Raw genomic sequence first — 22,823 nt, 5'->3', positions numbered from 1 at the left:
AAAAATATCTCTTTGCCCATCACAGATAGCAGACACCATAAACGCTCCATGCCTTGTCCCTTTATCCGTTCTGTGAGCCCCTCCCTAGCTTCTGTGTGCTTTGCTTTTAAAGATTCACCATCTGTGATCTTCAGAGGTCTGTAGAGCCATTCCCCAGAAGCAGGAAATGCCTGGGAATTGATGTTGATGTCCGCTCCTACACACACACACACACACACACACACACACACACACACACACACACACGGGAAGGGGCAGCCAGCAGCCAGTGACTGATTCTTACAGAAGGAAAATTCTGAGATGTAATGTGTGCTCCAGAGCTCCCCTCGGGATCAGGCTGAGGCTGGAACCGGGCTTCACACAGTCCCACTGCCTGACTTCTTCCCCTTCCCTGTCTTACACCCTCCTCTCCACCCCCACCCCACCTCCTTCCAGTTCCTCAGGAGGATTTTCTCCATCAATCACTTACACACACATCCTCACCTCCCAGTCTGCTTCTGGGAAACCAGACTAAGATACTCAGTGCTATAGACTGAATGTTTGTGTCTCCTTCCCCAAATTCCCATGCTGAAATTCTAACCCCTAAAGTGATGGTGTTAGGAGCTGGGGCTTCTGGGAGCTGACTGGGTCATGAAGGTGGAGCCCTCAGAAACGGGATCAGTGCCCTTAACCCCAGAGAGCTCCTTCACCCCTGCCACCAGGTAAGGACACCATGAGAAGAGGCAGTCTATGACCCAGGAAGCAGGTCACCAGACAGAATCTGCTAGTGCCTTGATCATGGACTTCCCAGCTTCCAGAAGTGGGAGGAATAATAGTTTGTTGTTTAAGCCACTCAGCTTATGTTAGTTTATGACAGCAGCCTGAATGAATGAAGACACTCAGAGAGCTTTTGTTCTAGTAATGGAGACGGACAGTAGACAAGAGAAAAAAAGGAAAACGTGCAGTATGTTAGCGATAAATGTAGAACAGGAAATAAAGCAAGGAAAGAGGGAATACAGTATAGAGGGGGACTGAGTTTTTTTAAGTTTATTTATTTTTGAGAAAGAGAGAGTGGGAGAGCAGGGGAGGGGCAGAGAGAGAGAGAGAGAGAGAGAGAGAGAGAGAATCCTAAGCAGGTTCCACACTGACAGCATAGAGCCCAACACGGGGCTCGAACTCATGAACTGTGAGATCATGACCTGAGCCAAAATCAAGGGTGAGACGCTTAACCGACTGAGCCACCCAGGCGCCCCAAGGGGGCCTGAATTTTTGATAGAATGACATGAGTATGTGACATTTGAATGCAAATTGGGAGACAGAGCATGTGTTTGGGCAAGTGAGCAAAGAAGACAGAGCTCAGAGGAATAACACACATAAAGGCCCCGTGGCAGGAGTGTGCCTGGCATGTTCCGGGAACAAGGTGGAGGAGAGCAGCTGTGGTGGAGTAAGGGAGTGAGCAAAAGGAGACGAGGACAGTGAAGGAAGGGAGATGATGAATGGTTCTGAGTAGAGAAGCATCATGATCTGACTTGGGTTGTAACGCCTCTGTGTTGAGACCAACGGGGGACAAAATAGAATGAAACGTACCTGCTAGAAGGCTACTGCCTGAGCCGTGACAGTGGTGTGGACCACGGTGCTAACAGTAAAAGTGGTGAGAAGTGGCTGGATTCTGGATACATTTTGAAGATAAAGCCAAAAGCATATCCTGATAGAAGTGAGAGAAAGAGGGGCCAAGAAGGACTCCAAGATTTTGTGCTGTGGGCACTGGAAGGCTGGGGTTGCCGCTAACAGAGATGGGGAAGATTCTAGGAGGAGCAGATTTGTGAGACAGGATCAGGAGTTCATATCTGAGACGCCAGTTAGATACCTAAGTAGAGATGTCAGGTGGGCGGGGGGCATCTAGCTTAGAGCTGAGGAAAGGCCCTCTTCTGCCTCATCTCACCATCCCATCGCGTACAGAGCTCCTGGGCTGACTGATGAAATCACAAAGTCTAAAAGGAAGTCATGATGCCAGGTACCTTCAAACCCGGGCTTTTGGGTGACTCGGCAGGGGGCCTTGGGGAGCTTGGATCTCTGAGCGCTGCTGTCCGAACATCATGGAGGCCAGCCGAATCCCTCGTGATGCAGCAGAGCCCAGTTTCACACCCCAACTGTCGTGTGGGATGGAGAAGGTAGCGGTACAAGTACCCATCACTGGGCCAGATAGTGTAGGGGGCTGGGCAGAGAGGCCGGGATGCTGGAGAAGCTTCTCTAAAAGAAATCTTTGCTTACCTCTTCATTCCTCTTGAACTCTGGGTTTTAAACACCTGGACAGAAGCAATAGGGGAGCCATTGATGGCTTTTGCAGAGGAAAGTGATGTAACTCAACATTTGTTTCGGGAAGCTGGCGGCAAGGGTAACGGGATGCCCTACTGGAAAAACCAGGGACAAGAGAAAGGAAGACTTGCCAGAAGAATATTGCAGCGATACTGAAGACAGATGATGAAGGGCAGTAGCGAGAGGGGCAAAAAGTATCGAACTGTTGTAAGATAAATGAAAAGGGCAAAATAAACAGAACCTGGAGACTCACCACATGGCTGGGACCAGGTATAAGGAGGTTGGACCGTGTCGGTGTTACGGGGTGTTTGGAAGAGGGAAAGAGGAGGAGGAACACATTTGGGAGAGAAGGTAATTCACTTTGGATGAGTGGTGTTGACATGACAGCGAGATACCCTGCTGTGTCAGTCAGCTATTGCCACGATAATGCTCTGTAACAAACCACCCTAAAGCTCAGCGCCTTAAATCCATAGTCATTTATTCTCATTCACATGTTTGTGGGTCAACTGTATGTTGGCGGATCTAGGCTGAGATGTTCCATGTCCCTCTTATCATCCTTAGGCCAATGTGTTATCCAGGGTATGATCTTCTCGGGGCACTGACAAAAGCTTCAGAGGACAAACCCAACCACACAAGCACACTTCAAGTCTCCGCCTGTGTTACATATGCTGACGTGCGTTGGCCAAAGAAAGTCACATGACTGAGCCCAAAGTCAAGAGCCAGGAGGATGGGAGAAAGGAGTAAATAATGGCCAAAAGTAATCCAATCCAGGGCTCAGCTGACTATAAACTGTAGGCCAAATACAGTCTATCACCTGTTTTTGTAACTAAAGTTTTATTGGAACACAGTCATGCTTGTTTGCCTGTAGCTGCTTTCATGCTAAACTCACAGAGTTGAATAGTGCCATACAGACTCCAGGGCCCGGGAAGCTGACAATATTTATGGTCTGGCCCCTTCCAGTAAAAGTTTGCAACCCCCTGATCTAATCTACCACACTGGCCAATGTACAATAATTAGACAGTCTTGACAGTCTAGCCCCTGAGTCCCAGTGGGCCCCACTGAAAGCATGTTATGTCACTCAGCCTACTTCTTAGCCCTCCGCTCCTGAGATGTTTTATTATATCTCAAGCAAAGAAAAAAATGGGATCTTAACAGTAATGAGGGATCCTAGGATGGTTTATGAAGTCTGCATTTGTTCCACAGGAAGCTATGCTTTACCAAGGCCAGCACAGGTGATGAACTTTTCAAGATGCATTTCTTATCAGCACTGTCAATTACTACTTAGAAACTTAGATCTCACACATGGACTCGACAGTCTAGGATACAAATTGACTGTAGAGCTGTGGCTTAGGTCTATAATCTCTGCCCAAACTTGAGGATGCAAGGTTTACATTCTGCAGGACACAGAGCCCCCTGGAGGGAATGGGCTGTGGCAAGAAGCACGGGGCCAGCTAAAGTGCCCCACCAGCCCGGAATCAGCTAGGGAGGATGGGGGAAGCCTCAGAACACAGTTCTATTTGCAAACAGCCCTCACAAGTGGCCATGAGTTCAAGATGGAAATTTACTAAGTGCTGGGCACCAACCACCAGGAAAGAGACTTTCTACTGTGTTTTCTCCTAAGGCCCTTTGCCAAGTTTGCTGAGGCTGCTAGGCACATTCCCCAGATCACATTGTCACTTAGCTGCTGCTGCTGCTGCTGAATGCAGCACTCGGAGAGGCCAGCCGGCTCTTTTGCTCAAAGAGGTTCCACGTCTATCAATAGATATTTACCAAGAGCCTATCATGAGCCAAATACTGACATGGGCACTGCGCATAAAGCAGTGGACAAAACAGACAAACACCCCTGTCTGCATGGAGCTTACGTTCTGGTGTGTGCGATGGGAGAAGGAAAGGGGAGACAGACAGCTAAAATAAGTAAGTGAAATACGTGGCATGTCGAGTGTCGGTAAGTGTAACGGAGAAAAAATGGAGAAAGGAGAAGAAATGCCAGCGTGGCAATGGCCTGCGGTGTTACACAGGGAAGCCTCACCGAGCAGGTCGCAGATGAGCAAGGACTTGAAGTGAATGAAGATGGGAGGTATGTAGGTATTTAGTGACACGGTGATCCAGGAGGAAGAACCAGCAAGTGCAAAGGCCCTGAGGTGGAAGCATGCTTGAGAAGAAACACTCATGTCCTCAGAATCTGGTCCCGGACAGGCCTGCTCTTAAACCAGACTGAAGACAAGAAGTTGTTTTTAGGGGAGCCTGGGTGGCTCGCTTGGTTAGGCATCCGAATCTTGATGGCTCAGGTCATTATCCCACAATTCATGAATTCGAGCCCCACACTGGGCTCCTTACTGATCGCATGGCGCCTGCTTGGGATTCTGTCTCTTCCTCTCTGCTCCTCTCACACTCTATCTCATGCTTTCTCAAAATAAACAAACAACAACAAAAAAGAAATTGTTTCTAAATTAGAGCAGCTCCTCTCCTCAGAGTGACCAATTATTCCTTTTTTCTGGATTGGCTGGATATGTTTTCAGTGCAGAAATGTCCTCCCTGGCTCCTCTCCTGCTGCCTGCCCAGGTTACTGGTGGCCACTGCTCTCCTGGGGCTCCTGAGTTTGGCCTCGAATTCACCCCAAGGTCACTGTGTGGGGCAATGGGCACACCCAGAGCACAGGCCCCATTCCAGTACCAGCACGTACCCACAATGGAGAGGATTCTGGTTCCCACACCCATCTGTCCCACATAGTCTGTTTAACACCAGCTTTCGCAGCTGCAGCTAAAGCCAGCAGGGCAGACTTTGGGGAGACAGTCAGGTCTGTGGACGTGGGGCCTGCTTCCCCAGGCTCACGTTCAAGCCCACCTCTCCATTCTCCCTCCTCTCCCCTCATCCTCCAGGATCCCACTGGCATGCCACCCTATCCAGGAAGCCTCCTTCCAGATGGAAGAACTTCTCTCTTCTTTGGATTGACATAGCAATTCTCTCCCTCCTACAATCAGAAGCCACAGCCTATTATAATCCAGTTGGCTGAATCCACTTCCCCACAAAATGTAGACTCCTTGAGGCCAAAACTGGACTCACTCTTGCTTCCCCACTACACCTGAACAGGCCCTTTCACACGGCTGTAACCCGATAAAGTCTTTGTGGATTGACTTGAAGATGTTCCTTGTCACAGGCTGCTTAAACACCTTCCTCCCAAGCCCCAAGGCCACATTCCTCCGGACCCAATATCTGACCTCTTCTGGCGGGGTAAGGCCTAAGGGGCATCCTGCAGTGTGTTGGCCTCCCCTCTCCCAGAAATCCACAGAAAATTTGCTGCCTACAGGCCCAGGGTGCTGCAGGTCAGAGGGTGAGGTCGCCCCTTCAAAACTGAATAGGCTATAATCATAAAAAGATTAAACATGAATGTTCTTTCTCAAAACACAAGGCTTTGGACGTCTTTGGCCTCACAGCCAATCTGAGCGCTTCTCTGGCATTGATTGGACTGGCCTCAGGAAGGACAGCGTGTTTTACAACTGTTTACAGGAGAAGGGGGAAACTCAAAGGAGCCAAAGAAAGAAATACTGTTAGGAGACCAGGGGAACTGAGGTGCAAAACGCGGGAAGGTCAGCATCACTGGTCAGCTCTAGGCCAGGGCCACAGGGTCACACAGAGGAGCTTGTTCTTTGGGTAAACAATACTGGGCAGTTTAAGAGGTACTTTGTGACCAGAGCTATGCAAATGTGATTGGGAGGTGACTGGAATGGGGTGAGCCCAGAGATGCAGCACAGAAAGGTCATTCAACCTGGACTTCAAATTCCAGTAAGCGCTTCAAACTCACACTTTTACAATTATCCCCAATGAAACCCTTCATACAGTCACAGACACCAGCTAGCAGCATGGATAGAAGAGGACGACCATCACCTGACTTGAATGTCCCAGGACAGAGCCATGTAGCACTATGAAGTAACAGGGCTTTACAAACCCCATCATCCTCTTGCAAATAGAGCAATTCTACTATACCGTGTTTTCGTAAAAGCATTCATTTTTGCCAATACTTAAAATATTTTAAACATGCCATGACTCCGAGAAGCAAAGATAGCCCTCTCTAATATCATCCTCCACGAAAGGGAACCAGAGCTCCTCAAGAAAAGGCTGGTTCCAGCTGGTACAAGATGAGTCCAGAATATCCTGTTATGCCAGAAAATAGGTGCCCAAAGAGTGATGAGCACATGTTATAAGGACATGGGATGCAGCTTGAAGAGACGGCCTCTGATGACATCCATAGCAGTTTGAGCACCAAGGTAATTAAGTACAGTGCTGGGCAATTAAATAGTAATGAATTATAAACCAGTGTAAAAGACAAGAATTCATGAGTCCATGCTGATAATAAATAGGTACATAAATAAACAGAGGACTGGAAGAACTCTTGGTTGAAACAGGACTCTTGAGGGTTGACTATTTTTTATTTTTAATTTTTTAAATTTATTTTTGAGAGAGAGAGAGACAGTGCAAGTGGGGAAGGGGCAGAGAGAGAGAGGGAGACACAGAATCCGAAGCAGGCTCCAGGCTCTGAGCTGGCAGCACAGAGCCTGATGCGGGGCTCAAACTCATGAACTATGAGATCATGACCTGAGCCAAAGTCGAATGCTCAACCGACTGAGCCACCAGGCGCCCCTTCAGGGTTGACTATTAAATGGGGTGGGATTGGTGAATTTGGACAATCATCACTTTGCAACCATCCTGGTAAAGACTACATCAGTGGATGCTAAGTCTAGGGGGAAATTGAGATGAGGAACAGGATATTTACGTGGTCTTAAACTGTTCTTCCACAGATTGTATATTAGTTGCAAGGGAGAAAATAATGATTATACAAAGAAAAAATCAGATAACACCTAGAGTGGGTGATTAAAATTAGCATCATCGATGAGAAATGGATGGGTACCATGTGCCTCCCAGACATGATACCCTAAGAAGGACACATTATCACCTATGCAGTATTCCAGTCAAGAATATAAACCCCAATCTAATCATCAGGAAAACATCAGGCAAACACAAAATGAGGCACATTCCGTTAGAAGGGGGAGCCAGGGCATGCTGTATTCCTTCAAAAATGTCAATGCCATGCAAGACAAAGAAAGCTGGGGAATGTTCCAAATTCAAGAAGGCTAAAGAGACAAGGCATTTAAACCTTGACCTTAATCTGGAACCTATATGGTGGGTGAGGGGTGGGGTGGGAACACTATGAAGGGCATTACTGGGTGAACTGAGAAAACTGGAATACAAACGGTAGATTTTACAAAAGTACTATATCAATGTTAAATTTGCTGAAGCTTGTAACTGTACTACAGTTATGTACAAGAATATCTCTATTTTTAGAAAATACAAACTAAAAAAAAAAAAAATTTAAGAAGGGGCGCCTGGGTGGCGCAGTCGGTTAAGCGTCCAACTTCAGCCAGGTCACGATCTCGTGGTCCGTGAGTTCAAGCCCCGCGTCAGGCTCTGGGCTGATGGCTCAGAGCCTGGAGCCTGTTTCCGATTCTGTGTCTCCCTCTCTCTCTGCCCCTCCCCCATTCATGCTCTGTCTCTCTCTGTCCCAAAAATAAATAAACGTTGGAAAAAAAAAAAAAAGAAAATACAAACTGATATATTTAGGGACAGAGGGCCATGATATAAATAACTTAACTGCAAATGGCTCAGAAATTAGGTAGGCGATAGATGGATATATGATGGATGGATGGAAGGACGGACGGACAGATGAAAGAGGAAGACAGAGAAGCAAACGATAAAGCAGTTGGGTAAAGTGTTAGCAGGAGCTGAATCCGGATAAAGGGTTACAGGTATGTTTGTACTAGTTTTATTTGTGTGTGTTGTCTGTAAGATTGAAATTATTTCCAGATAAAACGAATTTTTAGATTTTCTCCACAACTGCTCTAGCCATGGTTTAGAATCTATTCATTTTTAATACGGCAAAAGTCTCCAAAAACGCAAAAGAAGCCCAGATCTCTTGTGACCTTTCAGTCACAAGAGGCTCTCACTTGACCCCGCATCCTCTCTCTCCATAGAAGGGGGAAGGGCAGGGAGACCTCAGAGGGACTGGTCCATGCTCGAGCACCAGCTGAATGACCAGAGACACAGCCGGCTCCATCCAGATTTTGATGAGTTGGAGACCCTCAGGGTTTTGTCCAGGTTCTTAAGCTGAGACCATGCTAATATGGAATGCTTTCAAATGGCTAGGTGCGTCCTCAATGCCAGGTCCCTTTCTCCCCTCTCCGTAGCCCTTCCCTGGGCAAGGTCATCCTCCCCACCACTTTCGCTCACCACGTCCAAGGTGCTGACTCCAGGTTTATGAATCTAGCCCAAGCCCCTTAGCTTCAGCCCTTCATATCCAACTACCTCCTTGACCACTATGTCCCAGAGGTGGCTCAAGCAGGTCCCTCTCCCACATTCCCCCTGACAGAAAAAGCACCATGCAGTTGCCCAAACCAGTTCCTGCCTCCTAAGTATCTGCCCAAGCCACCCACTTCTTTCCATCTCTAGGTCAACTCCTAAATACCCACCGGGCTGTCCACACTCACCCTCCATTCTCCAGCAACACCCAGAAGGCTCTTTTCAAAATAAAAGTCATCATCAAGCGCATCTCTCTTTGAAACGCTCCTTCTGGTAACTCTTAGGATAAAATCCAAAAGCTTCAAGGGGCCTTGAAGACCTCAAGTGGTTTATTCCAAGCGCTTCATCTCACATCTCTCCGTCGTAGCCCCGCCCCCCCTCCCGCCCCCGACCACACACAGACTATGTCCAAGTGCCTGGAGTTTGCCCGGCAGCTTGACACCTCAGCATCTTCCCAGGGGCTATTCCTGCACCTGGAAGGTGCTCCCCCTACCCCTACCCCTCCCCCTTGCTCACCTCCATCCATCCTTCAACTTTATAGCCTGAGATGCTCTATGGGTCCGCGTGGGGGCCACATGTCAGGGAAGGAACAAGGTCACGGGCAGCAGGGAGGCACCGGGCACTGTTTGGGCCTGAGTGTGAGGATGAGAACAGAGGTTTGGGACCCAGAGAACAGAGTCCTGGAGGGATTTCAGGTTTCAAGCAGTTTTTAGAAGCCTTCGGAGTTTTAGCCCCCATTTCCTACAGTGTGGCAGACTGAATTTTCCCAAGATGGCTACCACAATGCCTCCCTCCCCTGAGCCCTTCTTAATGTGCCTTTGACACTCAAAGCTAAGGCATAAGAGGCACACAGCCTCTGCCTGGGTCTCAGCCCTGAGCCACCACGTAAGGAGTCTGACTGTGCTGAGGCTGCTAAGCCCTAGGCACATGGACAGGCCACATGGAGGTGTCCCAGCTCACAGCCCCGGCTGAAGTCCCAACCGCAGCCAGCATCATCCACCAGGCACATGAGCAAAGACGACCTCCAGCCACAGTCACCCTAGCCTTCAAGTCTTTTTCGATGAGGCCCCAAACAGCACGGAAGGGAGACAAGCCATCCCTGCTGTGTCCTGTTCGCATTTCTGACCCACAGAATCTGTGGGCGTAATAAAACGGTTGTTTTAGGCAGCTGAGTTTGGGGATGGTTTCTTATGCAGCAATAGTCAGTAGAACACACAAGATGTTAATAGATATTATTATACAAAGAGCGGGGAGAGGGGGAGGGTTCCTGTAATTAAATGTTTGGAAAGTACTTCGTTACACAAATTCCAAGCCAAACAGGGTTTTATTTTACTACAGGGCTCTTCATAGCCTCTAATGTATTATGTGTACTGTGAATCTCCAAGAGGGGGATACGGTATTGGGTGTTCCCCAAATGTTTTTTTCCCCCCAGGGGAAGTCATTTATGCAAAAGGCTGAGGGTCCAGCCCTAGTTTTTCGTGGGGAAGCCATATGAGGCCCAGAAATATTCAGGGGCCTGTCCGGAGGTACCCAGAGTCAGGACCGCGACCCTGGTCACTGGGTGCCCGGCTGAGGGGAAGCTCCGGGTCGGGCACAAGGATTGTGCGGAGTCACGTGGGAGGCCGCGGTGGCTCTCGGTGCCACGTCTCTTTCTCCGCCTCTCCTGTGGCCTGCAGCTCTCACCCCTGTCTCCTTCTTCACCCCCTACGTGGGGGTAGCAGCCCCCACTCCTTTTCGACCCCACTTCCCATCCCCAGCACACCACACGCACACACGGCACACTGCCCACCTCCACGGCCAACCTCGGCCCCTCACAGCTGGGCCTGCCTCCGTGAAAGCTGCTTCTCTGCCCCGAACACTGCCTGTTGTCTCATCCCCGGAGCTGCTGGGCTCCTCCTCCTCCTTCCAAGCCCCGGCTGGAAGAGGAACACAGCCCTCCCTTGTCCCTCCTCTTGATATTTCCAGTAAAAGCACCTCGAACACAATCTCACTGCCACAGCCCTAATTATGTGTGAAATCATTTTTTTTTTAGCTCGAAACCAAAGCAAACAAGCGCACACAGAGAAGCCCATTCTCTGCGGCCCAGGAGGAGCGGCCTCGCTCCTGTCGGGTTACCTCAGGGCCGCACAGAGACCCCGCTGTGTTTCGCAAGCTGCCCGCCAGGCCAAGGTGCCTCCCGGCCCGACCGGGGAAGCGGGCCGCCCCCTCAGGAGAAAGAGTGGGTTTCAGCTTATCCTGCACCTTTCACGCAGGCTCACAGGAGCCTCACACAGGCCGGGCACGCCGTGAGGCCCCCAGGAAAACGCCTCTTTGAGAAAAGTGGGGTCCTCAGGAGGGACGTGGGGCAGGGAGCCTTCCCCAGAGGACAGAGACTGTTTTCCTGATGCAGTCAAATCCTTTTGCACCTCTGGTGAAATGTTTGTCATTTTATTTTATTTCACAGTTTCGGGTGGAACGTCGAGAAGATCATCTGTGGCATCATTCGCATGTGGCCACCATCTTGTTTCCAGCACCCCTCTTTCCAGACATCCATTTCATCCTTTCTCCACTGACAACTGCATTCAGACTGGTTGAACATGCATTCTTTGATGCAGATGTGTGCCCTTTGAGAAGACAGTGCTGTGGTGAGCGTATGGGATTTTAATTTATGTTGATGGGACTGGCAGAAATGTACCCTACTCCTAACCTTTTCGTCCCGGTCCTGTGTTCGGAAGCTGGGCCCCTGATGCCAGATAACCCTTCTACATAGGACCACTGTGTCACAGCCCACACCTGCCCCCTCTCCGTTAGTCCACCTGCCTGGTGACGGATGCCTGGGTTGTCTCCCCCTCCTGGCTACCACAAATCAGGTGATGGTGGACATCTATGTGTGTGTGCCTTCATGGATCTTTGCAGGCAATTTGTGGGCCTGCATACCCAGGATTTGGACTGCTGACTTGCAAGATACACACTCACTTGGTTTCACTAAGCACTGTTGGGCTGGCTTCCAGAAGAACACCTGTAACCAGTTTGTACTTCCACCAATAGGGTATGAGGGTTCCTGTTTCCTCGCCATCTTACCAGCACTTGGTATTATCCAACTTTCTAATGATTACCAATATTTGAGTATAAAATGGTATTGCTTTTTAAATTATATTTCTTATGGTTATTGAGATGGAGTATCTCATATACATATATATATATATATATATATATATATATATATATAACTTATTGTCAACTTAGCTAACATATAGTACATACAGTGTGTTCTTGGTTCATCGCTGACACACAATACCCAATGCTCATCCCAATGCTCATCAACAAGTGGCCTCTTCAGTGCCCATCACCATTTCAGCCCCCCCCCCCCAGCCGCCACCTGCCATTAACCCTTAGTTTGTTATTTAAGAGTCTCTTATGGTTTGCCTCCCCCTCTGTTTCAAACTATTTTTCCCCTTCCCTTCCCCCATGGTCTTCTGCTAAGTTTCCTAAGTTCCACATGTGAGTGAAAACATATGATATGTCTTTTTATGACTGACTTATTTCACTTAGCATAATACCCTCCGGTTCCATCTATGTTGTTGGAAGTGAAGTATCTCTTTAAAAAGTCCTTATTCAGATTTCATTTTCTGTGAACTGCTCACCTATATCCTTTGACATTTTTCCATGCCCCTCCCCCCATCACCACCAAAACAAACAAAGAAACAAAACCAAGAAAAACAAAAACCCTTTGCTGGAATTGTGATTGAAATCGGGTTGGGTAAAGATTAATTTAAGGGCAGTTTACATCATTACAATGTGAAGCCATCCCATTCAGAATTATGGTCTACAGTTGTCTAACAGAAATATAACATGAGGTGCATATGTAATTTTAAAAATTTTAGCAGTGGGGTGCCTGGGTGTCTCAGCCAGTTAAGACATGACTCCCGATCTCAGCTCAGGTCATGATCTCGCATTTGTGGAATCAAGCCCTGCGTTGGACTCTGCACTGACAGCTCACAGCCTGGAGCCTGCTTGGGATTCTCTCTCTCCCTCTCTCTCTGCCCCTGCCCCACTCACTGCTCTCTCCCTCTTTCTCTTTCTCAAAATAAATAAACTTAAAAAAAATTAGTATTAACTTTCTTTTTAAAAAAATTAAAAGATGCGGGTGAAACTAATAGTACATTTTGTTTAACCAAGTCTTCGAAATGGAGTGTGTGTTTTGTATTTATACAACATTTCAACTCAAACTAGCTACAGTTCAAGTGCTCAGCAGTTACATGTGGCTAGTTGCTATGGACTGGATGGCATAGGTCTAGTGCTTAATTTATTCATGTATTAAGTCCTTAATTTTATTTTAAAAATTTTATTTATAAACATCTCAGGAATTTTTCCATTAAAATCTTTGTTTCGATTGCAAATGTTACCCTATTTTCTGGTTGGTCTTTCCAGAAATGTTTGTAATTTTTTTTTCACATTAATCTTGAATCTAGTAAATGTGCGAAACTCTCTTATTAGTACCAGATGTTTGTAGATTCTGCTGACTTTTTAGATAATTGATCATCTTTATAAATAATGATAATCTTTACTCTTCTTAATTGTTCTATTATTTGTTTTTCTTAATACATTAACAACACCTCAATTGCTATGCTGAATACCAAACATCCTTGTCTTATTCCTAGGATTAAAAAGAATGTTATTAACATTTCTCTTTAAGTATGAGATTTGGGGTAGATAAATTTTATCAAGGGAGTGTCTATCGATTCTTAATTTTCTAAGAATTTTTAAAATTATAAGTTTTAAAAATTATAAATAGGTGTGTACTTTATCAAAAACCCTTTAGGAGGTGCCTGGGTGGCTCAGTTGGTTAAGCATCTGACTGGAGTCATGATCTTGCACTTCGTGGGTTTGAGCCCCGCATCGGGCTCTGCGCTAACAGTGCGAAGCCTGCTTGGGGTTCTCTCTCTCCCTCCCTCTGCCCCTCCCCTGCTCTCTCTCTCTCTCTCTCTCGCAAAAAATAAACTAAAAAATTATTTTAAAAGACATATATAATACATATGATATATATACATCACATACAATAGACAATTATCTTGTCTTTGGTGTGCTTTCTTTTCCTTTCGTCCATTAATATGGTGAATTGCACTGACTTTGTTTTTCTGATGTTGAACAATTCTTGCTTTCCTGGAATAAACTCTATTTGATCATAATTTCTTATCTTTTTAAAAAATACATATCTGGATTAGTTTAACTGAGATCTTAAGATTTTAAAAGAAACAGGTCTACAATATTCTTTTCTTGTGATGTCCTTTATCAGTTCTGGAATCAAGGATATGTTAGCCTCATAAAATCATTTTATTCATTTCAATTCTATTTTCTGGAAAATGTGTATAACGTATAATAATAATGTTGTCTTTAGGAGACATCATATTGCTTAGACCTGTTTTGCTTATAATCCAATCTGATCAGTGAGTTTAGCTCATTTACATTTATTTTAATTACTAGTATATTATGACTTATTTCAGCCATCTTATTTTATGGTTACTCTTACTTATTATATAGATTTTCTCTTTTCTAGTTTCCATTGCATGAATCAGATTTTTTTCTGCTGGACTGAAAGTAATATATTTCGTCTTTATTCTTCTAATGGTTTTGCCTAACTTTTTAAGAATCATGTTTATTTTCTACTATTAATTTCTTTTTCCTTGGCACTCACTCACCTCTTTCTTGTCTCCATATCCCCTCAACATCATCCCCACTCTGTCATACTAATATCACCTAGAATTGGTTCTTGATTGTTATAAACAATTCTTCTCTCTCTATTTAAAACTTCTTTTCTAGTGGTTTGCCTCCCTCCCTCTCTGTTAAATACAGAGAACAAACTGAGGGTGGATGGGAGGGTGGGGGAGAGGGGAAAGTGGGTGATGGACATTGAGGAGGGCACTTGTTGGGATGAGCACTGGGTGTTGTAGGTAAGCCAATCTGACAATAAATTATATTAAAAAAATAAATAAAACTTCTTTTCCAGAGAATGACAAATCTTATTATTTGTAAACCCTTATTTCTCATGCCTCATTGCTTCCTCCTGTTGAGAAGTCTGACATCAATGTAATTCTTATAGATCTGCTTTTTTCTTTCCGTAAACTTTCAGAATTTTCTCTGGCGTTTGGTGTTCTGAAACTTCTCTGCCATGTGTCCCACTTAGTATTTGTTTTGAGCCCATCTGTCTCATTTGGTACTCCATGAACTTTTAAAATCCAAGTTCTTTCTTTCTTTAATACTATGAAATTCTTAGTCACTATTTCCTCTTTTCCATATACTCTTTTCTCTCTCTCTCTCTGGAATTCTCATGTAATGAACTCTACTAAGTGACAAGCACTTTTCCAGGTGATGCCGTTACAGTACTGAACAAAGCAAAGCCCTCGTGGAGCTCGAATTATGTCAGCTGGTTGGGGGGGGGTGGGAGGGTGGAGAGAAAATGGGCAATAAACAAATGGCTGTGCGATATGTTGAAGAAGAAAATGCCATGGAGACAAATAAAGAAGGATAAAGAGGTTAGGGAGTCCCAGGTGGGGTGGGGTTGGGAAGGCATCTCAGAGTAAAGGCCTAAAAGAACTAAGTGAGGGAGCCATGCAGACATGGAGGAAAAGAGAATCATAGACAGAAACGCAAGGGCAAAGGCCTTGGGAGAGAGGCACACTTGGCTTGTCGGAGGAGCAGGAGAAGGGGGAAGATGGAACGAGTAGGGAAGGGGCAGAGCAGCAGGGAGAGGTAGCGAGAGGCCAGATCGGGTAGGTCCTGTAAGACCTCGGGTTATAATAAGAACTTGGACAGAGAGGGAAAGCTGTCAAAAGATTTTGAACGGAAGAGTGATAGGACCTGAATTTGTTTTTGAAAGACTCACCCGGGCTGCCCTGTGGATAATGAGGGGAACAAGGGAAACAGAAAACTCAGGAAAATATCACAACAATCCAAGTGAAAAATGATGGTGGCTTGGACTGGGTGGAGAGTGTGGAGTTGGTAAGAGAAGGTCAGATGCTGGATAGATCTTCACAGTAGAGCTAATGCGATCTCTGACACGTTGGATGTCGAATGTGAAAGGAAGACAGGAATGGAGCATAATTCACGGGCCTAGGATGGCTACCACATTCAGGGCATTACATCCAGTTCCAAAACTGACCAATGGAAGAAGCGGTGATCTCTTGTATTTCACTCTTCAGGACGAGGAGACCCAGGTTTCCTAGTGAGCACCTCCTTAAATCCCGTGCTCTATCTAGCCACTTGCTCGTCTCACCCTCGCCCCAGCCCTGATGGGGCCATCTAAGCTGCAGTATCGTTTTAAGACCAGAAGTTAAAGAAAAAGAATGTAAGTATTCTAAATGTAGACATTATGAGCTCTTCAGAAGCCAAGAATTAGTCGTTACAGCTCTCCAAGCTAGAAATGAAAAAAAGCCACAGAAGCATCTTACGAAAAGTCATCAAACTGCATTCATTGAAAGACTAATAAAGTCTTGTACAGTTGACCCTGCTGAGTCCACCTACTGAATGAGAAGTCAGTGAAAGAAATAACACAGCCGCTTCCCAATGATACAGCAACTTGCCAAATGCAAGATTTAGCTGCAACACGAAGACTGAGCTGATTGCTCTTTGGCAGACTTGAATTTCGCCTTACAAATGGATGAATGTACAGGTGTGGCTGGAGAGCCGTCTGGCTCCTATCTGTCCAGGCTCAGCGCTAACTAATCATTGGAGATCTTTTATGTGAATGTTTGGCAACAGACACAAGCAGTGCCGAAATATTCAAAGTGCTGAAGAACTTTTTTGAATCTTAGGGTTTATCCTGGAACAACTGTGTTGACGTTTGTGCTGATGATACAAAAGCAGTGGTGGGTAAAACCGCTGAGGTCTTAGCACCCAGACAGGGGCAAATGACACCCACAGCCATCGTGTGCTTCGCTGCCACGCATTGCCAATTAAAAGGAAAAATCAAAAAGCCAGTTTCACTTTAGACTGTCCTGGAGGAAGCAGTAAGAGTTTGTTAATTTTGCTAAATCTCAATACTTCAGCATGTCTTTTTTCTTTTAACATGACTTTTAATATCTTAGGCAATGGGATGGAAAGTATATGTAAAGCATAAAAGCATAAAGCATGTCTGAGGCACCAAAGAAGATGGTTCCCTGGAAAAAAACCACTTGCACAACTGTTTCAGTTGCAAGCTAGCTGCTTTTTTCAGAAAACGTTATTTTTATGAGAAAGAACAACTGGCAAACTATAGTTATTCAAACCTGGATGTTTGGCAAAAAGTTTCTTTAACATGAACAAAGCGATCCTGCCATTTCAAGAAAAACAACCGTGGGGCGCCTGGGTGGCGCAGTCGGTTAAGCGTCCGACTTCAGCCAGGTCACGATCTCGCGGGCCAGGAGTTCGAGCCCCGCGTCAGGCTCTGGGCTGATGGCTCGGAGCCTGGAGCCTGTTTCCGATTCTGTGTCTCCCTCTCTCTCTGCCCCTCCCCCGTTCATGCTCTGTCTCTCTCTGTCCCAAAAATAAATAAACGTTGAAAAAAAAATTAAAAAAAAAAATAAATAAGAAAAGCTAAGCTTTCAAACAAAAATTAGGAATTTGGGAAAACATGAACTTGGCGGCTTCCTAATAAAGACTTTTTGGTGGTAAGATTGATAAATGTGATTTTTTTTTTTGATGTGGTGTAACAAGATGTGTCAACATTTGGAAGATGTGCACACTCAGTGAGCTACATTTTTCAAATGATTGCGGGTGGGGAGAAAATCCACCCAAAGTGCAAGATACACCAATAGATTTTAATGTAACAGAGTATGAAAAGCTCATCGATCTAATTTCAGGTATTGCATTACACCTAACTTTTTTTAAGTTTATTTATTTGGAGAGAGTGAGGGGGGCGGGGAGAGGGAGAACGTGGAGGAAGGGCAGAGAGAGAGAGGGACAGAATCCCAAGCAGGCTGTGAGCCATCAGCACAGAGCCCCATGCAGGGCTCAAACTCAGGAACCAGGAGATCATGACCTGAGCCGAAATCAAAAGGTGGATGCTTAAACAATTGAGCCACCCAGGCGTCCCACATTGTACCTAATCTTTATTTTTTTTATTAAAAAATTTTTTTTAATGTTTACTTATTTTTGAGAGGGAGAGAGAGACAGAGTGCAAGTGGCGGGAGGAGCAAAGAGAGAAGGAGACACAGAATCCAAAGCAAGTTCCAGATTCCGAGCTGTCAGCCCAGAGCCCAATACAGGGCTCAAATACACAAACCCACATAAGGTCATGACCTGAGCCGAAGTTGGACACTTAACCGACTGAGTTAAGGTGAGTTGGACACTTAACCTTTAAAAAAAAATCTTTCTCATCGAGTTTTGGTGTAGTATCAAAAAAAAAATCCAATATTAAAATACTCCTTTTTAAAAAATTTTCCCCCGGCTTCGCTGAGATAGGATTTCCAAGTCAAAATTATTTATATTTAGGTTGTATAACATGAGATTCTGATATAGGTATACACTACGAAATGATTACTACAATCAAGCTAATTAACATATCCATCAACTCACGCAGCTATTTTTTGTGTGTGTATGTGTGGTAAGAACACGTGAGATCTCTCTTAGCAAGTTTTAACTATAGGGTACATAAAAATACTCCCTTTTACAACTACATATTCCCACAGAATATTTTTGTGTTAACAAAAATACTAATTTCTCATTTAAAAATGTTATTTGTGGGGCGCCTGGGTGGCTCAGTCGGTTAAGCATCTGACTCTTGATTTCAGCTCAGGTCATGAGCTCATGGTTGTGAGATCGAGCCCCATGTCAGGCTCTGAGCTGGGTATGGAGTCTGCTTGGGATTCCCTCTCTCCCTCTCTCTCTGTTCCTTCCCCCCTCGCACGTGCACTGGCTCTCTCTCTCTCTCAAAAAAATAGTTATTTGTGTTAACATGCACTGTCTATTGTTGTTATTTTTTAATGAATTAATTTAAAAATTTTTAATTGTCAGACAGATTTAATTTCTCATATGGAAATACTTCATTAATACGACACATAAACAAAAGCTCTTTAGGGGTCCTCAGTTTTCAAATGCCCTGAAACCACAGATTTGAGAATGGATGGCTTAAACCCAATCAGGATTCACCCTTGGGAATCCAACGGTCTGCGGCCTCCCCTGAAGTCCATGGCTGTCACAATGTGAGAGGGGCCTGCAAACCTTCAAGGTTCCATGAGGAGGGAGGAACGAATGTGGGTAAGTGACCAAACCATCTGCCACCGTGGCTGCAGAGTAAATCCTGACCCGGACCAGGGGCTCCTGGGACAACGCTGGCCGGCAGCGGCTACGCGAAGCCCAGGACGCGCTGCAGCAGACCGTCGGAGGGAGAGACAGGGAACCTTTCTCCTCAAGGACAAGGAGGCTTTGTGAGGCATGTGGCACCTTCTCTGCAGTACTTCTCGACCTCTTCTGCGAATGGGAGACCCACGGGCTGTTGAGGCCCTTCTCTACGAAGAGAAGCTATTTTGGCTCTCCTCACGACACCCTGCCATCCCATTTTTCACCATATTTGTAAAGTGAAAAGCCACAGTCAACAATTTCGTTCTCCTGCCTAAACATACAGTCATATCGCTTACCTAGTTAAAACTCTGAAGAATCCAGTGTGTGCAGAATAAAGCCCCAAGTTTTTTTTAGGTTTTTTTTTTTAACATGTATTTTATTTTTAAGAAAGAAAGAGACAAAGCATGAAGAGGGGAGGGGCAGAGAGAGAGGGAGACACAGAATCCAAAGCAGGCTCCAGGCTCTGAGCTGTTAGCACAGAGCCCAACGCGGGGCTTGAACTCACCAACCACAAGACCATGACCTGAGAGTCGAAGCCGTATGCTTAACTGACTGAGCCACCCAGGCGCCCCATAACGCCCAAAGTTTTAACATGCGCTGAAAGATTTCCACATTGTGGCCCCAGCCTGTCTTTCCAGACTTTTGAAATAAGTTTGACTCAGTGGTTAGGAATATGCACTCAGGAGCCAGGCTGTCAGCGTTCAAGATCCAGTCCTGCCAACCACTTACCAACAAGTGACCTGACAGTGGTATGCTGTGAGTGTTTAACAACCGGCCCTCAGGGGGGACTTGACACCCTCATTCGTAGCCTTTGCCAATTTCTTTGGTATTAATACTTCCAACTAAGGCCAACTTCAAGCTACCAATGTGACATCACTAAATTTGGAGCTAGGAAGAGATGCTCCTCATTTGCTCTCAGTAGTGTCTATGGCATTGCCGTAAGCATCAAATTGTGTAGCGTAGTGATTCTAAAATGCTGGCATGCATCAGAGTCGTCTGGAGGGCTAAGGGAAATACAGATTGCTGGGCCCCACTCCCAGAGTTTTGATTCAGTGAGTCTGGATAGATACAGCTCTGGATTTGCATTTCTAGTTAACTTCCCAGGTGATGACATCTTGGGAACCACTGGTCTAGTGAATGTAGCAGACTGAGCTCAGTGGCTACATGGAGATGCCTAATACATGTCAGCTCTCATTTGTATGATACAGCCTCACGCATCCCACACCATGGTCACACAGCGTCTCCCCATCCCGTGACCCCATGCTATACTTTCCTGTCCCTGTACCTTTGCTCCCCACTTCTCCCTGCACCTAAATGTCCTTCTCTCCACACTACCAATCCTTCCATTGAAATCTCAATTCATCTTAAACACCATGTCTCTGCTTAAGCCCTCCTTGAATCTTCTACTGAGAAATACCTGTTCCTATGTATCCTCTCTTAAATTTGCAGGCTCTCTTGTTCTTCTCTTCAGTGTTTGCCTCCTATTGGAATTATTGTCTCCATACCTATCTCTCTCACTCAGTTGTAAGCCCCTGGTGTGCAGAATGTCATCATATCCATCCCTGTCACCCTAGCCCAAGAAGGAACTCCATCAGTGATTATCACTTCCAACCACACCCCCGTGAACAAGTCTCTCCCCAGCAAAGGCAGGTGCTCTGTTCAGGGATGGATGACCCATCCCCATGTTACAGGCTTCTTTACGTTTGGTGGGTTTGTACCAAGGAAGCTCCCAGGTATCTTCTGGTGTTGAGTTAGTGATATGTATGTAGAAAACACAGCAATCAAATGAAAGTATCATAAAGTCCAGGGGAAACAACAAGTTCTGTACAAAAATATACGACCATATGCTACATGGCTCAGCTGCGAAGCACATTTCCATAGTCATAGTAATACAGTGTCCTTGTCCAAAAGTTTGACTTAACTCTATGGGAAGGTAGAGGGAACAAAAAATGTGCACATTCTGTAAGACAGAGGGGAGAGGAAGCGAAATCCTCATTTCCAATACCATAAGAGAGCAATAGATAATACCTAAAATTTACGAGTCAAGAAGTAATGTCTGTATTATTTAAGTACAGGAGGATGAACTCTAAATGAAAAACACAAAAGACTTGAAGTGGTTGTCTCAGGGGAGCAAAAAATGGAGAGGGGAAGGGTCTTATTTGGGCAAGAAAAAATAAGCTTCATAGAATTACTGCCTCTATAAATTGCATTCACGGACACACACACACACACACACACACACACACACCTGTGGGAAAAAAAACTAATTTTTTTTAAAACAACAAGGAGGAACTAATGGCAAAGCTCTCGTAATCATTAGAACAGCATGGTGCTGTCATAAAGACAGACCCATAGACCAATGGAATAGAATAAAGAGCTGGACATAAACCCTCGAATAGATGGTTAAATGATTTTCAACAAGGGTGTTGGGACCATTGAGTGGAGAAAGGATAGTCTCTTTCTCCAAAAGGGCAAAAGAATGCAGACGGACCCTATGACAGAAACAGAAATTAACTCAAAATGCATCAAAACTGTAAAACTCATAGAAGAAAACATAGGGAAAAAGAATCACAACCCTGGGGTTGGCAAGGATTTCCTGGATACGACACCAAAAGCATAGGCGACAGAAGTGAAAATAAACAAATTAGACTGCATCAAAATTTGAAATTTGTGTGCTTCCAAGGACACGACAGAGCAAAAGGTAACCTAGGGGATAGGAGAAAATATTTATAAATCATGTACTGATAAGGGGTTAATAACCCAGAAAATATGAAGAGCTCTTCCAATTCAACTACAAAAACCAAATAACCTAATGGTTAAAAAATGGGCCAAGAACTAGAATAGACATTTCTTCAAAGAAGATATCCAAATGGTGGACAACCACATGAAAAAGATGCTCAACTTCACCAATCATTAGGAAAATGCAAATCAGAAAACACAATGAGATGTCACCTCACACCCATTAGGACAAGTACCATAAAACAAAACAAAACAACGCAAAACGAAACAGAAAATAACAAGTGTTGTTAAGGATGCGAAGAAACTGGGACGCTTGTGTACTTCTGGTGGGGCTGCAAAACGGTGCAACTGCTTTGGAAAATAGTAAAGAGGTTCCCTGAAAAATTGAAAACAGAGCTACCATATGATCCACCAATTCTACTTCTGGGTCTATATCCAAAAAAAATTGAAAGCAGGATCTCAAAGAGATATCTGTACATGCACAGCGTGTAGTGTTCACGACAGTCAAAAGGTCGAAGCAACCCAAATGTCCATCAGTGAATGAATGGATAAAGAAAACATGCGATGTACATATAATGGAATGTTATTCAGCCTCCAAAAGAAAAGAAATTCTGACGCATGCTAGGACATGGATGAATTTTGAGGACGCTGTGTTAAGTAAAATAAGCCAGTCACAGAAAGACAAATGCTGTAATATTTCACTTCTACAAGGTATCTGGAGAATCAAACTCATGGGAACAGAAAGCACAATGGTGCTTACCAGGGGATGTGGGAGAGGGTAATAGGGAATGGTTGTTTAATGAGTATAGAGTTTAAGTTTTGCAAGATGAAAAATTTCTGGAAACTGGTTGCACAACAACGTAAATATACTTAACACTACTGAACTGTGTTCTCAGAAATGGTTGAAATTTCAACCATTTAAGGCCAATTTTATGTTATGCATTTTACCCCAATTGTTTTAAAAGGGGGGTGGGGTGCCTGGGTGGCTCAGTCGGTTGAGCGGCCGACTTCGCTCGGGTCATGATCTCGCGGTCCGTGAGTTCGAGCCCCGCGTCGGGCTCTGTGCTGACAGAGCCTGTTTCAGATTCTGTGTCTCCCTCTCTCTGACCCTTCCCCGTTCATGCTCTGTCTCTCTCTGTCTC

At 45.2% G+C, this 22,823-nt stretch overlaps 1 long non-coding RNA gene across 2 annotated transcripts in view; it reads right to left on the bottom strand.

The window, feature by feature from the left end:
- LOC121042413 (uncharacterized) overlaps positions 1–11,799 on the bottom strand; it is a 105,741-nt gene extending 93,942 nt beyond the window's left edge. The window contains exons 1-2 of one of the 2 annotated variants that reach the window (XR_005796180.1): positions 10,436–11,799; positions 9,163–9,278 (exon numbers count right to left, since the gene is read on the bottom strand). This is a non-coding gene — a long non-coding RNA (uncharacterized LOC121042413). The other variant, XR_005796179.1, reaches the window with a different exon arrangement.
- Between the last annotated feature and the right edge of the window lie 11,024 nt (positions 11,800–22,823).

The sequence above is a fragment of the Herpailurus yagouaroundi genome, unplaced genomic scaffold (genome assembly GCF_014898765.1).
Source record: "Herpailurus yagouaroundi ecotype Mexico unplaced genomic scaffold, PumYag 185, whole genome shotgun sequence".
NCBI lineage: Eukaryota > Metazoa > Chordata > Mammalia > Carnivora > Felidae > Herpailurus > Herpailurus yagouaroundi.
The sequence above is the reverse complement of the archived record's forward strand: the minus strand, read 5'-3'. Positions and strand labels throughout refer to the sequence as shown.